Source organism: Oncorhynchus keta, chromosome 15 (assembly GCF_023373465.1).
Source record: "Oncorhynchus keta strain PuntledgeMale-10-30-2019 chromosome 15, Oket_V2, whole genome shotgun sequence".
NCBI classification, from domain to species: Eukaryota; Metazoa; Chordata; class Actinopteri; order Salmoniformes; family Salmonidae; genus Oncorhynchus; species Oncorhynchus keta.
In genome coordinates this window covers 29,135,865-29,153,381 of record NC_068435.1, presented here as the reverse complement: position 1 = coordinate 29,153,381, position 17,517 = coordinate 29,135,865, and the positions used below count along the sequence as shown (strand labels likewise).

Genomic DNA, 17,517 nt, shown 5'->3' with positions numbered 1-17,517 from the left:
TGACCCTCCTATATGTTGAACATAATACATGTCTCCCTATCCTCCTGATGTTTACCAAACTCACTAAAAGTGGCAGTAATAAAGCCTCTCCTGATAAACCAAAACCTTGACCCGAAAAATGAAACACAAATAATGGATACAAAATGCTCCAGTCTGGTTTTAGACCCCATCATAGTACTGAGACGTCACTCGTGAAGGTGTCTCTCTCTTTGTCTCTGCCTTACCTGCTGTCTTGACCTCTGAATGCTCAGCTATGAAAAGCCAACTGACATTTTACTCCTGAAGTGCTGACCTGTTGCACCCTTTAGTCTACAACCACTGTGATTATTATTTGACCCTGCTGGTCATCTATGAACGTTTGAAAGTCTTGAAGAACGATCTGGCCTTAATGGCCATGTACTCTTATAATCTCCACCTGGCACACCCAGAAGAGGACTGGCCACCACTTAGAACCTGGTTCCTCTCTAGGTTTCTTCCTAGGTTCCTGCCTTTCTAAGGAGTTTTTCCTAGCCACCGTGCTTCTACATCTGCATTGCTTGCTGTTTGGGGTTTTAATCTGGGTTTCTGTACAAGCACTTTGTGACATCTGCTGATGTAAAAGGGGCTTTATAAATACATTTGATTTGATAAGATAATGAAAGAGCCAGCTATGTCTGTCATCCACCTACCTTAATAGGATCTTATTGCACTCTTGTTTTCTGAGCAATGAACAACATAAATCCAGAATGTGCTTTAGGCCTAGAGTTATTCCCCTCCTGACTCCTGTAAAACAATATGTTACATGCATAAAGTGTAGAAAATAGATTTCTCCTGGCCTGCTGATGGAGTTAAAAGATTATTAATGGAGATGATCAAAATGAGAACTGTCATTGACAGCCTTTGGTGATTTACTGGGCTATCAAGTTACATGTTCCAGGAGAGAAGGAGAAGAGCCGTGGGCGCTCACTGTTTTGTAAACACACCGATGCTGCTGACACATATTTGAATATTTATGAGAATCAGCAGGGCCATTTGCAGGTTATTTTGGAGGCAGGAGAGAGTTAAAAAAAAAATTGTAACCTTTATTTCAACAAGGAACACAGACTGAGACCAAGGTCTCTTTTACAGCTGGGCCCTGTGTATACATGTTTACACATACAGTTTAGGTACAATGATTACAAAACTAAACGAGACAAACAAAATGATCACAGATAACACAAAAAAATACAGCAACCTATTACATTTACACACAGGTTATTCTACTAACAGCACAAGAACTTGCATTACACAAAACAGTTACAACCAATACAAAAATAAAAATCCTCCAATAAATATTTAAAATGGGCGACCGGGGGACAAGAGTCTCAAGTTTAAGTTTAGTCTGCAGGCTATTCCATAGGCAAGGAGCGTAACAGGAAAAGGCAGCCATATACAACTCGGTGGAAATCGCATGGGCCTCAAGTGTAACCCATGCTTGAGACCTGGTTTTAGGAATTCTAATTCTAATATTGATGAGTGATGATAAATAAGAAGGCAGTTTATTCAGAAGTACTTTATAGACAAACACGAGGGCATGTTGTTCTCGTCTCACGGACAGCGAAGTCCAACCAACATTTTGATATAAAACACAGTGGTGAGTTCTGTAGCTAGCACCCGTAATAAACCTAAGTGCGCATTGATAAGTAGCTTCCGGCGATTTAAGTGTTGATGCCGTAGCATGCATGTAAATAATATCTCCATAATCTATAACAGACATAAAAGTAGCTTGCACAATTTCTCTTCTATTTGTAGAGGAAAAACATGTCATGTTTCTATAGAGGAAGCCACGCTTGATTTTTAGCCGTTTACAAAGTTAGTCAATATGCATTTTAAAAGACTGTTTATCATCCAACCATATCACTAAGTATTTATATGCAGAGACCTGATTAATTCGAGAACCATCTAAGCTCGTAAGTGCAAGTGTATTTTCAACCAACTTTTTGAACCTATTAAAAATCATAAAATGTGTTTCTTTGCATTTAAAACAACTTTCAGCTGTATAAAAGACCCTTGTAATACCTTAAAACCTGTCTCCAATAGTGGTAATGCTTAGTCAGCCGTTGAAGCAATAGAGTACATGACAGTGTCATCAGCATATACGTAAATTAATTTGACATTTTCTTATCTCATCACCGATATTGTTTATGTAGAGAGTGAACAGTAATGGACCAAGTATAGAACCTTGTGGGACCCCTTTAACCAACTCCAATGGCTCCGACTGGATGCCGTCGACTCTAACAGCCTGACTCCTATCCTTTAGATAGTCATGAAACCAACGACAGGCATCCAATTCCAGTCCTATTGACAACAGCTTACCCAAAAGTATCGTATGGTCTACAGTGTCAAAAGCTTTAGATAATTCTATGAACAAGGCGGCACAGTACTTTCTATTATCTAGGGCATTAGTAATATCATTTACAACACGTACAGTGGCCGTAATAGTACTGTGTTTAGGTCTGAAGCTAGATTGATTACTAGAAAGAGTATTGTTAACAGTTAGAAAAGGATTGTAGTTGCCTATTCACCAATGACTCTAGAATTTTAGAACAGGAGAGCTTAGAGATGGGCTGATAATTATCCAATTCACTACCATCACCTCCCTTGAGGATTGCTAAAACAAAAGCTGTTTTCTAAGATTTAGGAATCTTTCCTACGACAAATGTTTGATTGAAGATATGCGTCACTACCTTGAGCAATAATAGGTGCCGCACACTTGAGTAAATACGGATCCAGTTTGTCAGTGCTTAATGATTTCTTAGAATCTATAGCAGATAGTGCAGATAAGACCTCATCTTCCGTGAATTTTTGAAAATGAAAAAAACTGCTTACTGTTTTCCACATCAGCTGAAGGTCGAGGGACTGAAACAATAGAACGGTCAGGATCATGTTGGCCATTTTTTCTTTCAAAAAGAAAACCAGCAGAAATAAAATGCTTATTAAAAACATCACACATTTCAGTTCGGTCACTGATGATCCCAGATTCCGATGTAATTTTCTTCGGCAGGGATGTCAAGGAGTTTCCTGGTTTAAGTGAGTTAACAGTTTTCCAGAATGTAGTGGGATCACCAGACTCTGTCAGAGCATCAAGAAAAGACCTAGATGTTGCCTTTTTTTATTCCTCCGGTCCATTTATTTCTCAATTGCCTAAAAAGCAGCCAATCAGCTGTTTCACCAGTTTTCCTCGCCAAGGCCCATGCTTGATTCTTTTGCAGAAAAATGATTTTCAAATCACAGGAGAACCAAGGATTAGTTCGATTTTTTTTTACCCTAAGTCGCTTTAACGGGGCGTGCTTATCAGCCATGAAGGTACAATTTGATGAAAAGAAAGAGAACGCTAAAACTGGGTCCATTATGCAGTTTACGGATAAAAGCTCTGAGTAATAAAGGTCATGGATAAAGGCTTGCTCTGAGAAGTGTTTATAGTTTCTCTTTAGAATTATACGGGGGTCAGGTTTTTTTAAGCCTAGTATCTCTGATACATGCAATAGGGCAGTGGTCACTGATGTCATTAGCAAATAACCCACTAGCTATATATTTGTGAGGTGTATTTGTTAAGATAAGGTCTATTAATGTAGATTTTTGGTGGGTCCTTTGGATTAGGATGGGTAGGTATAGTTATTAGTTGAGTAAAATTTAGTTGGTTACAAATGTCTTTTAATTTAAACGATGCTGGCATCAGCCAGTCCAGATTGAGATCTCCGATAATCAATAATTCAGAGTTTGCATAATTAGACATTAACTCAACCAATTTGCATAGAGCAGATCTCGGAGCTGAGGCTGGACGATAAACTCCTGCTAGCGTTAATATTGCATTACGACCAAGGACCCCATTCAGAACTAAACATTCATACTGTTTCAGAACAGAATTTGAAATGGACACAGTGACATCTAGGTTGCATTTAACATATATGGCAATACCTCCACCTCTACCCACTCTGTCTGCTCTGTAGACATTATACCCAGCTAACAGAACATCTGAGCCTGGAGCAGAGACACACAGCCAGGATTCAGATATAATCATTATGTCAGCATGTGATTGTGAGACCAGTATTTCAATGAAATCTAGCTTTTGGATCAAGCTTCTAGCATTCAAATGAATAATTTCAAGGCCACTATTTCGAGAGCTCATATCAGATAAAGCATTCAAGGTAATATTAGATGAGCAACGCTTCCTCGTGCGGCTACTGACAGGCCTGAGTTGGATGGAGATGAGATGACTTCTAACAATACCTCTCTGCCTGTGCGAGGAAGTGGCAACACGGTACCTTGACAGTAGTGTAACAATAACATAACAGTCCATCGAAAGGTTCATCCATGTTAGCAGCACCTGTAGAGCTATTTAAAGCTATGGGGGGAGCAGTGATTATAGTCCCGAGTATCAACCCCCATGGCTATATACAGTATTGTCAATTCTCACATGCCCTGTATGAGGCTATAGTGAGAGCCAGGTTTGAGGAGAGAACGCTTGTACCAAACCTATTCAGATTTAATCCATCCTGGAGAAATACATTTGGTCGATGTAGAAAAGCTGTAAAATTGGCCACATATTGTATGCTATTGAACAACAATAACCTTTAAGCCAGATGTGTAGCTGGCGTATACGACTGAAATTATTATCCGTAGAGCGTGGAGACGGGAATGGACCTGAAATAATGCACTGTTTACCTGATTTAAGTACATTATGAATCAGTGATTTAAAGTCCTTTTTAAGTTGCTCAGATTCCTGTAGTTTAATATCATTTGACCCTACATGGACTGTGATAGCTGAAGCAGTCGGGTGTTCACTAATGAGTAGCGGGATCATACAGTCAATGTCCTGGATCCGGACACCCGGGCAACAGATGGCCTCTGCTTTCCTAATATAAACATTTTGGATCCTAGATGAGCCCACAATTAAAGACATTGGGACTACTGCTTGGTAAACATTTTTTAAAGTTGCGTCTCTCGAGTTACCTTCCTCCTAGAAAGTTGTTTGGGGCTAGTTATAGAGCTGTTTCGTTGTAAATGGTTTAGATGGCAGGGGGTCCACTTGCTTCCGGGCAAAGTTGTTTGTTCCTTTGTGGCCAGCGGCAGAAATCTCAGACTCTTCCAATACCCGGTATCTGTTTCCCAGTTCCAAGGCATCACTTTGCCTTGGCATTTTCCTGCCATGGTTTTTTGGTGTCCATACAGTAATCCATGGCTCCTAATGGCCAAGGCTCTTCCAGCGGGACCAAAGCACGTCTCACAGCCGCAGGCTCCTCCAAGGCCGCGTTGACAAGCCATGGACAACATTTTTGCCTGACTCAAGCAAAGAGTCAATCAGCTGTTCATCTTCTTAAATCTGATGAAAAATAGACACTCTACCCTACAATTCAGCAATTTTCTGGGTCAGTTGTTCACAATTGACACATCCAGGGGTGAGTTTGGTCATTATTCTGAGTTGTTAGCTAGCAACGCTAACTAGCTTTGATGTGGGGGTAGGCCCAAATCGAGCTAACACGCTAGCCAGCGTTACGGCGCTACTGCGAGTCCAATACGATTTTCTTTGCAGATAGTCTGTTTGTAGTTCACTTGCTCCATGGGATTTTTTTCCAGCAGCAGTGCATCAACTACCTAAAACACATACATATGGCCAAACACCCCAGCATGGTTGGTGACATAATTTATTCATACAATATTGTCGCTTTATCATAGGTAATCATGGTAAGACAAGCAATGATAATTGCCATTAATGGAAGCAGGTACGGGTAACTGCCAAAATAATGAAAACACTTGAGTAAATGAGGGATACAAAGTATATTGAAAGCAGGTGCTTCAACACAGGTGTTTAAAAAAAATATTTACATTTTTTAAATTGAACCTTTATTTAACTAGGCAAGTCAGTTAAGAACAAATTCTTATTTCCAATGACGGCCTACCAAAAGGCAAAAGGCTTCTTGCAAGAACGGGGGCTGGGATTAAAATAAATAACATATAAATATAGGACAAAACACACATCACGACAAGTGAGGCAACACAACACTACATAAAGAGAGACCTAAGACAACATAGCAAGGCTGCAACACATGACAACACAGCATGGTTTCAACACAACATGGTAGCAACACAACATAGTAGCAGCACAACATGGTAGCAGCACAAAACATGGTACAAATATTATAGGGCACAGACAACAGCACAAAGGGCAACAATACATCACGTAAAGCAGCCACAACTGTCAGTAAGAGTGTCTATGATTGAGTCTTTGAATGAAGAGATTGAGATAAACTGTCCAGTTTGTCCAGCTCGTTCCAGTCGCTAGCTGCAGCTAACTGAAAAGAGGAGCGACCCAGGGATGTGTGTGCTTTGGGGACCTTTAACAGAACGGGTGTTGTATGTGGAGGATGAGGGTTGCAGTAGATATCTCAGATAGGAGGGAGTGAGACCTAAGAGGGTTTTAAAAATAAGCATCAACCAGTGGATCTTGCAACGGGTGAGATGACCAGTTTACAGAGGAGTATAGAGTGCAGTGATGTGTCCTATAAGGCGCATTGGAGGCAAATCTGATGGCCGAATGGTAAAGAACATCTAGCCGCTCGAGAGCACCCTTATCTGCTGATCTATAAATTATGTCTCCGTAATCTAGCATGGGTAGGATGGTCATCTGAATCAGGGTTAGTTTGGCAGCTGGGGTAAAAGAGGAGTGATTACAATAGAGGAAACCAAGTCTAGATTTAACTCTAGCCTGCAGCTTTGATATGTGGAAAGCTTTGATATAAAGACAGTGTACTGTCTAGCCATACTCCCAAGTACTTGTATGAGGTGACTACCTCAAGCTCTAGACCCTCAGAGGTAGTAATCACACCTGTGGGGAGAGGGGCATTCTTCTTACCAAACCACATGACCTTTGTTTTGGAGGTGTTCAGAACAAGGTTAAGGGTAGAGAAAGCTTGTTGGACACTAAGAAAGCTTTGGTGTAGAGCTTTTAACACATAATCCGGGGAGGAGCCAGCTGAGTATGAGTATCTGCATATAAATGAATGAGAGAGCTTCCTACTGCCTAAGCAATGTTGTTGATGTAAATTGAAAAGAGCGCGCAGCCTAGGATTGAGCCTTGGGGTACTCCCTTGGTGACAGGCTGTAACGGTTGTCATAGGTGGAAGAAGGTGAAGAGGACCAAGGTGCAGCGTGGTACGTGTTCATGGTAGATTTAATAAAGAAACTGAACACAGGAACAAAAAAACAACAAAACGGAACCAACAAAACAGTTCTGTCTGGTGCCAACACACAAAGACAGAAAACAACTACCCACAAAATCCATGTGGGCAAGAGCTACCTAAGTATGGTTCTCAATCAGAGACAACAACAGACAGCTGTCCCTGATTGAGAACCATACCCGGCCAAAAACAAAGAAATACAAAAACATAGAAAGAATAACATAGAACGCCCACCCTAGTCACACCCTGGCCTAACCAAATTAGAGAATAAAAAGCCTTTCTATGGCCAGGGCGTGACACAGGCAGTGACTGAGACAATAGAATTTCTGACTTTATACACTGCATTCTTTGAGAGAGGTAGTTAGCAAACCAGGCCAAAGACCCCTCAAGGACACCAATATTCCTTTACCGGCCCAAAAGAATGGAATGGTCTACCGTATCAATAAAAATAGCAGCACAACATTGCTTAGAATCAAGGGCAATGGTGACATCACTGAGGACCTTTAAGGTTGCAGTGACACATTATTTGAGTGGAAACTTGAGCGGAAACCAGATTGCATACCAGAGAGAATACTATATACATCAAGAAAGCCAGTCAGTTGATTATTGACATGTTTTTCCAACACTTTTGATAAACAGGGCAAATAGAAATAGGCCTATAACAGTTAGGATCAGCTTTACCTCGCCCTTTAAATAAAGGACAAACCGTGGCTGCCTTCCAAGCAATGGGAACCTCCCCAGAGAGGAGAGACAGGTTTGAAAGGTCAGAGATAGGCTTGGCGATGATAGGTGCAGCAACCTTAAAGAAGAAAGACTCTAAACCATCTCACCCAGATGTTTTTTGGGGTCAAGTTTCTAGATCTCCTCTAGCACCTAGAACTCAGTGACTGCCTGCAGGGAGAAACTTTGTATCGGGGCAGTGGGAAAAGAGTGAGAAGCTTCGGGGATAGTCGCATTAGAAGGAGTGGGAGATGAGGAAATGTTGGACAGACAATGAGGAATGGCTGAGTTAAATAGGAATCCTGACTTAATGAAGTGGTGATTAAACAGCTCAGCCATGTGCTCCTTGACAGTAACAACCACATCATCAACATTAAGGGACATGGGCAGCTGTGAGGATGAGGGTTTATTCTCCTGGTCTTTAACCAATTTCTATAACTTCTTGGGGTCAGACCCACAGAGAGAGAACTGCTCCTTAAAGTAACTAACTTTGGCCTTCCGGATAGCCTGAGTGCACATATTTCTCATTTGCCTGAACGAGAGCCAGTCAGCCTGAGTATGCTCGTGCCGAGCCTTTCGCCAAATGTAATTCTTGAGGTGGTGTAACTCTGCAAGATCACGGTCAAACCAGGGGCTGAACCGGTTTTTAATTTACGAGGCGTGTTTGTTCACAATACCACTGAAAATATCAAAAAGAAGGTCCAAGCGTCTTCGACAGAGGGGATCAAGCTGATTCTATACCATTTTACAGAGGCCAGTTCATGAAGGAAGGCTGTGTTTCCTGAGTTAATTAAGCAATTAACATTCAATCATGTATCAAAATGCTGGGCAGGCCATTACTTTGGCCATTATTTTGGCTAGCATGGATAAACCCCCATAGAATGACAAGGCCCCCATTCACAGGGCACAAGTGGTCACTGAATGGTTTGATGAGCATGACAATTACGTAAACCATATGCCATGGCTGTCTCAGTAACCGGATCTAAACCCAAATGAACACTTATATTCTGGATCGGAGCCTGAGACAGCGTTTTCCACCACCATCAACAAAACACCAAATGATAGAACTTCTTATGGAAGAATGGTGTTGCATCCCTCCAAACACTTGTAGAATCTATGCCAAGGTGTTGAAGCTGTTCTGGCCCCTGTTGGCCCGACATCCTGTTAAGACACTTAATGCTGGTGTTTCCTTTATTTTGGCAATTACCTGTGTATCGTCAAATCAAATGTTATTTGTCCCATGCGCCGAATACAACAGGTGTAGACCTTACAGTGAAATGCTTATGTACAAGCCCTTAACCAACAGTGCAGTTTTAGGAAAAAATACCAAACCCCCAAAAATACCTAAAAAAAAGAAAATACATAAAAGTGACAAATAATTCAAGAGCAGCAGTAAAATAAAAATAGCGAGGCTATATACAGGGGGTACCGATACAGCGCAATGTGTGGGGGCACCAGTTAGTCGAGGTAATTGAGGTAATATGTACATGTAGGTAGAGTTATTAAAGTGACTATGCATAGATAATAAACAGAAAGTAGCAGCAGCGTAAACTAGGGTGGGGGGTGCAAATAGTCTGGGTGGCCATTTGATTAGTTGCTCAGGATTCTTATGGCTTGGGAGTAGAAGCTGTTTAGAAGCCTTTTGGGCCTAGACTTGGCGTGCCGGTACTGCTTGCCATGTGGTAGCAGAGAGAACAGTCTATGACTAGGGTGGCTGGAGTCTTTGACCATTTTTAGGGCCTTCCTCTGACACCGCCTGGTATAGAGGTCCTGCATGGCAGGATGCTTGGCCCCCGTGATGTACTGGGCCGTACGCACTTCCCTCTGTAGTGCCTTGCGGTCGGAGGCCGAGCAGTTGCCATACCACGCAGTGATGCAACCAGTCAGGATTATTATTATTATTATTATTTTTTTCACCTTTATTTAACCAGGTAGGCTAGTTGAGAACAAGTTCTCATTTGCAACTGCGACCTGGCCAAGATAAAGCATAGCAGTGTGAACAGACAACACAGAGTTACACATGGAGTAAACAATTAACAAGTCAATAACACAGTAGAAAAAAAGGGGAGTCTATATACAATGTGTGCAAAAGGCATGAGGAGGTAGGCGAATAATTACAATATTGCAGATTAACACTGGAGTGATAAATTATCAGATGATCATGTACAGGTAGAGAGAGATATTGGTGTGCAAAAGAGCAGAAAAGTAAATAAATAAAAACTGTGGGGATGAGGTAGGTGAAAATGGGTGGGCTATTTACAGCTGCAGCGATCGGTTAGCTGCTCAGATAGCTGATGTTTGAAGTTGGTGAGGGAGATAAAAGTCTCCAACTTCAGCGATTTTTGCAATTCGTTCCAGTCACAGGCAGCAGAGTACTGGAACGAAAGGCAGCCAAATGAGGTGTTGGCTTTAGGGATGATCAGTGAGATACACCTGCTGGAGTGCGTGCTACGGATGGGTGTTGCCATCGTGACCAGTGAACTGAGATAAGGCGGAGCTTTACCTAGCATGGCCTTGTAGATGAACTGGAGCCAGTGGGTCTGGCGACGAATATGTAGCGAGGGCCAGCCGACTAGAGCATACAAGTCACAGTGGTGGGTGGTATAAGGTGCTTTAGTGACAAAACGGAGGGCACCAGTTTGCTGAGTAGAGTGTTGGAAGCAATTTTGTAGATGACATCGCCGAAGTCGAGGATCGGTAGGATAGTCAGTTTTACTAGGGTAAGCTTGGCAGCGTGAGTGAAGGAGGCTTTGTTGCGGAATAGAAAGCTGACTCTTGATTTGATTTTCGATTGGAGATGTTTGATATGGGTCTGGAAGGAGAGTTTGCAGTCTAGCCAGACACCTAGGTACTTATAGGTGTCCACATATTCAAGGTCGGAACCATCCAGTGTGGTGATGCTAGTCAGGCATGCGGGTGCAGCCAGCGATCGGTTGAAAAGCATGCATTTGGTTTTACTAGCGTTTAAGAGCAGTTGGAGGCCACGGAAGGAGTGTTGTATGGCATTGAAGCTCGTTTGGAGGTTAGATAGCACAGTGTCCAATGACGGGCCGAAAGTATATAGAATGGTGTCGTCTGTGTAGAGGTGGATCAGGGAATCGCCCGCAGCAAGAGCAACATCATTGATATATACAGAGAAAAGAGTCGGCCCGAGAATTGAACCCTGTGGCACCCCCATAGAGACTGCCAGAGGACCGGACAGCATGCCCTCCGATTTGACACACTGAACTCTGTCTGCAAAGTAATTGGTGAACCAGGCAAGGCAGTCATCCGAAAAACCTAGGCTACTGAGTCTGCCGATAAGAATATGGTGATTGACAGAGTCGAAAGCCTTGGCAAGGTCGATGAAGACGGCTGCACAGTACTGTCTTTTATCGATGGCGGAGGATGCTCTCGATGGTGCACCTATAGAACCTTTTGGGGGATCTGAGGACCCATGCCAAATCTTTTCAGTCTCCTGAAGGGGAATAGGTTTTGTCGTGCCCTCTTCACGACTGTCTTGGTGTGCTTGGACCATGTTAGTTTGTTGGTGATGTGGACAACCTGCCCAATCTTGAGAATGGGGGCATACTCGGTCCTCATTTTCCTGTAGTCCACAATCATCTCCTTTGTCTTGATCACGTTGAGGGAGAGGTTGTTGTCCTGGCACCACACGGCCAGGTCTCTGACCTCCTCCCTTTTGGCTGTCTCGTCATTGTCAGTGATAAGGCCTAACACTTTTGTGTCATTTGCAAACTTAATGATGGTGTTGGAGTCGTGCCTGGTTCCTTTTGTCCAGGTGTGAAAAGAGAAACAGTCCTGTAGCTTAGCATCTGCTTTATCAGACCACTTTCTTATTGACCGAGTCACTTGTGCTTCCTGCTTTAGTTTTTGCTTGTAAGCAGGAATCAGGAGGATAGAAATATGGTCAGATTTGTCAAATGGAGGTCGAGGGAGAGCTTTGTGTGGAGTAAAGGTGATCTAGAGTGTTTTTCACTCTGGTTGCACATTTAACATGCTGGTAGAGATTAGGTAGAACGGATTTGAGTTTCCCTGCATTAAAGTCCCCGGCCACTAGGAGCGCCGCCTCTGGGTGAGCATTTTCCTGTTTGCTTATGGCGGTATACAGCTCATTGAGTGCGGTTTTAGTGCCAGCATCAGTTTGTGTTGGTATATAGACAGCTACGAAAAATACAGTTGAAAAATCTCTTGGTAAATAGTGTGGTCTACAGCTTATCATGAGATACTCCACCTCAGGCGAGCAAAACCTCGAGACTTCCTTCGATTTTATGCACCAGCTGTTGTTCACAAATATACATTGACCGCCACCCCTTGTCTTAATGGCTGCTGTTTTATCCTGCATAAAAAGCTTAAAACCCACCAGTTTTTTGTTATTCATGTCGTCATTCAGGCACGACTTGGTGAAACATAAGATATTACAGTTTTTAATGTCCCGTTGGAAGGATATTGTCATAATGCAAAACATGTTTTTTAGTATGTCATTGTCCTCAGCAGGTATCTCTACAGTAGCAGAGTTCCATTAGTTATTTTCTTAGCATTAAATATTCTCTCTATTCCTTGGTAGCTATGCCAAAAAAATGCTCTTAGTTATTTTGTTATTTCCACCCCAACTTAATGTGGATTTCTGACTGATCGACAGATAGCGCACCTCTTTTTTTTGTCACTTTATATAACCAGGCTATCAGTTTGCTTCTGTGTGTAATATCGATGCTATCCAAGGACTCAGACATTGTCCCCTGTTCCTGGGCCTGTGCAGCTGACGCTAGGGGATTTTCTGGGTAATGAGTGTGTGTCTGAAAAGTCCTCAGTCATCTGTTTCCCAGCAGGCAGCAGGTTGATGGATGACACCAGAGACGCTACACACGCCGAGCGACCTTGTCGCCGCAGTCTCAAGGTTGCCATCTTGTCACCTATTGTGTCTGGATTGGACAGGATAGTATAGGGCTGCGTCTGTTTAGGTAAACAGAACTAGATAGATACAGGCAGGATTTCCTGCTTGATCAATAAACAAGTGTAGCACAATATTCAATGAAAGATTCTCCCCTATAGGCTTTGCTATGGTTTCTGTTTTTCTGTATTTCTACACTATTTTTTCTTCTCTGCCCCCCTTCTTTTAGTAAGAGTTTTGTCTTAGATGAATTAGCTTTGGGGGTAAACAGCCAGATCCTCCATAGAGAAGACACTGTAAGAGCTGAGAGGTGTAGTGTGTCTGAGTGTGTCTGCAGTGTACTAAACAGTATGTTTATGGTGTGGTGGTGTAGACCCACAGCATTGGGACACGCTTGGTTTAGCGGCTGCTGCTCTGAAGCCACAATACATAGGCACTTTAATTAATGTCTGACCCTTAACCCACATTACTCCTCCTCCTCTCCTCCCTCCTCCTCTTATCCCGCCTTCTCTCATCCCTCCTTTTCCGTGGTCGTAATGAGGAGAGGAGAACTCCCAAGCTGGCCATAATTAGCCAGTGAGCCAAACAACAGAGATAACTTGCCTAATAATTTATCTGTTTTGGCAAAGGCCTTGATGCCTGGTGGTGTTTTAATCAACTGTCTGTCTGAGAGGGTGGAGACTAGAGGCCAGCCAAGCATACAAGGCTATTCCTTATCTCCCACACACAAGGCAAGTGTAGGCAAATTATCCATTCACAATAACGAACAGGAGAAGCCCGGGATACCCAGGATTGGAGTGGAATTTTGAAGTTTCCTGTTCCCCTCTTGGGGAGAGTAGAGTTAAATTCAGTCTAGAGGGACATTCTCTAAGAGACAATGCTGAAGCTCTGTATTATGAGAAAAGCAAATCAGAGGTCAAGAAAAGACAGCCCTGCTGGTGGGAAAAGTCAATCTCAGGTCGTCAAGCTTATATTGTAGCATCAGGAGATGTGGCATGCTACAGGGGTAACCATGACACTGTGTCTACATGGTGCCGCCCATGCCTGTGGCAGCCAGTGATCTTGTCTTCCCCTCATTTTGTTTCCCAGAGAGTGCTGCTGTGGGTCTCCAAGGGATTTGTTACGTGACACTGTGAATGTTGTCATAGATATAAAGCAAAAAAAGATTTACTGGGCCTGATAGAAGGTTGGGCCGGATTTTTGTTTGATTCTTGGCACCCGTGTGTGTTGATCAACAAAGCACTCTAGGTGAACTTCAGCGCTGAAAGACTGTATGTAACATTGGACTGATTCCCCAGTCCCTCACCTCCTTAAGCTAGCAGATGGTCTTGGTGAAGGGCAAACTACTTGTCATGTTTTTGTTCTTGCATGGATAGGAGAATGATATTTCACTATCTGAGTGTAAGCCAAAGGCCCTTTCCCTGTCTCCTCTGACCTTGCAGAGAGAGAGAGAGAGAGAGAGAGAGAGAGAGAGAGAGAGAGAGAGAGAGAGAGAGAGAGAGAGAGAGAGAGAGAGAGAGAGAGAGAGAGAGAGAGAGAGAGAGAGAGAGAGAGAGAGAGAGAGAGAGAGAGAGAGAGAGGAACTAACCTCTAGTTGTTGTTTTTCAACAGTAGTCACATGTTGTCTGTAATGGTGAGAAACTAGCTGGTGTCTGGGAGCTGACCGAGAGAATTAGAGCATGATGTACCATGCCACAGTCTCATGATGTCCACCTGACTGACCCATCAACTCCATTACCCATGGTGCCCTGGTGCTCCCTGTCTCAGGTTATTACACAAAGTACCATTCTGGGGTTTTCTAAACGGAGTGTCTAGTCAGTTGTTGCATTTGAATTATCCATTGTTCGGAACCCCACGTGTTATATAATTTATTGCTGCTATAGATGCACATTTCCTTTTTGCAAGTTTGTCTAGCTATCCATAATATTATCATGCATGGTCAGGAAGGTATCATGCAACGGCTAGTAGTGGCAACCGGTGGCAACCAGTCTGTGTTGTCGCAGCAAACAGTTTTTCCTGTGGTGGGAAAAGAAGGGCAACAGGCAGCCAATGTTTTTAGCAGAGGAGCTGTACTGCAGTCCTCACAGTAGGAGGTCCGACTGAGGCACCCGTACACTAAATCACACCTGTGGTGAGAAGGATGGAAAGGTGTGTGTGTTGGTGGGTGGATGGTATAAAGTGGCAGCAGTTTTACGGGCACTGGTCTGTGCATATTTGTAAACAACAGCTGGTGCACGAAATCATAGGAAGTCTCTAGGTTTTGCTCGCCTGAAGTAGAGTGTCTTATGATAAACTGCAGACCACACTATTTGCCAAGAGAGTTTTCATACTTTTTGTGTCTGTTTATTTACCACCACAGACGGATGCTGGCACTAAGACTGCACTAAGTCATCTGTATAAGGAAATAGGCAAACAGGAAACCGCTCACCCAGAGGTGGTGCTCCTAGTGTCTCGCTACTGTTATCGTCTCGCTACTGTTGTAGTCTCGCTACTGTTATAGTCTCACTACTGTTATAGTCTCGCTACTGTTATAGCCTCGCTACTGTTATAGTCTCGCTACTGTTATAGTCTCGCTACTGTTATAGTCTCACTACTGTTATAGTCTCGCTACTGTTGTAGTCTCACTACTGTTATAGCCTCGCTACTGTTGTAGTCTCGCTACTGTTGTAGTCTCGCTACTGTTATAGTCTCGCTACTGTTATAGTCTCGCTACTGTTATAGTCTCGCTACTGTTATAGCCTCGCTACTGTTATAGTCTCGCTACTGTTATAGTCTCGCTACTGTTATAGTCTCGCTACTGTTATAGTCTCGCTACTGTTATAGTCTCGCTACTGTTGTAGTCTCGCTACTGTTATAGTCTCGCTACTGTTATAGTCTCGCTACTGTTATAGTCTCGCTACTGTTGTAGTCTCGCTACTGTTATAGTCTCGCTACTGTTATAGTCTCACTACTGTTATAGTCTCACTACTGTTATAGCCTCGCTACTGTTATAGTCTCCGTACTGTTATCGTCTCACTACTGTTATAGTCTCACTACTGTTATAGTCTCGTTTCTGTTATTTTTCTCTATCTTTTTTTACTGTTGTTTTTATTTCTTTACTCTTGTTCACCTCATCTCTTGTTCACCTCATCTCATCTCTTGTTCACCTCATCTCTTGTTCACCTCATCTCATCTCTTGTTCACCTCATCTCTTGTTCACCTCATCTCTTGTTCACCTAATATCATTTTTTTTACCTCAAATTTGCGCTGTTGGTTAGAGTCTGTAAGTAAGCATTTCACTGTAAGTTCTACTACACCTGTTGTGTTCGGAGAACTTGACAAATAAACTTTGATTTGATTTGATCAATGAGGGTAGGGGCCTTTTCAATGAGCTCCTTTTTCATTTTGTGCTAATTTCAGCAACAACAAAGAAACAAACAATGGCAACAACAGGAGAAATGTCTGTTGGTTTAGTGAATAGTGTCTGACTAGGAACGGTTGTGTGTTTTGATAACAGAGCACCTAAAGTGAAGAAACTGCTGATCTGATCCTGACTCTCAATGGCCCCTGGCCTCAGGAATGTGACAGGAAAGGAAAGGGGGAGAGAAGAGGGAGTCAGGAAATACTTTTGTCTTCCGTAGCCATTTGAAATAGACTGCCTCTTTTAGTCATCCTGTGAGGCTTGGTTTGCTGGAAATATTCTCTTACACTCTCTAACAATGTGACACTATTCATAGAAGATGGCCCAGTTTATCTTTCTATTTGATCGAGGGCAATTTTGAAAGAAACATATATTTGTCTTGCTCTACAAATAGTAAATAACATGATGTGTGTAGGTAAATGGAGTCTTGATCTAATCAAGACAGACTGAAAAGAATTTGGCCCTCAGGGGACTAATAATGTAGAATTGAATTGAAGGTAACACTTGAATTCACCCATAATCAGGTTATCTGCCATGCTACAGTAGTGCTCCACTATTGAGGTGATGGGTGTGCGTTTTGTACCTATAATCCACTGTATCTCAAATGAATTGTTTATATGATTATCAATGTTAAAGCAGTCTAGGGTTAGTGCTACTGCTGTAACGACAATGTATTACCGGTCTAGGTTTAGGGACTTAATATAGGGCAGGGGCATAAACAACATGGCCCCCCTTCAGCTCTGAAGAAAACACTACAATATCATGTGTACTGCACCCCTCAACCCTCAGACCCCTCCTATATCCAAAGGTGCACTCCTTCTTGGGTTGACCAGTTTGATACAGGTTCATCAACACCAACCATTTATGGGGTCTTCAAGGGGGATCTCTATACTCTAACTTCCCATCTAGCTGTTCTCACTATCAGGGCCTGAAGGCTTCTAAATGGTATTGATTTCCTCACACAGCACATGGGCCATAAATACATTAAGCCAGGGTGGATATCCTACTGTACACGATACGGACATATGGGATCGTTTATTTTAACAGGCTGTATTCATTGAGATTATGAAGAAGCAGTTTCACCAGTAACAGGCTGTTGTAGGACCATGAAGCATCTACGGAGCATCACAGCTGTTATGCAGTGTTTTCCATTAATGACTGACCATGTACAGTATACTGTAGCTTGCATCAAGACATCAATAGGACGCAGTGTATGTTTTCATGTGGAGTGTTTGTCTTGGGTTGTGTCCATGAGTACTCTAGGTTGTGTGTGTGTGTGTGTGTTGTGTTTATGAGGGGCCCTCAGAGTTTTG

The 17,517-nt window shown here is 42.7% G+C and overlaps 1 protein-coding gene across 1 annotated transcript in view; it reads left to right on the top strand.

The window, feature by feature from the left end:
- Positions 1-17,517, top strand: part of LOC118394741 (apoptosis regulator Bcl-2-like) — a 50,801-nt gene that overhangs the window by 32,770 nt on the left and 514 nt on the right. The gene's annotated exons all lie outside the window — the stretch shown is intronic.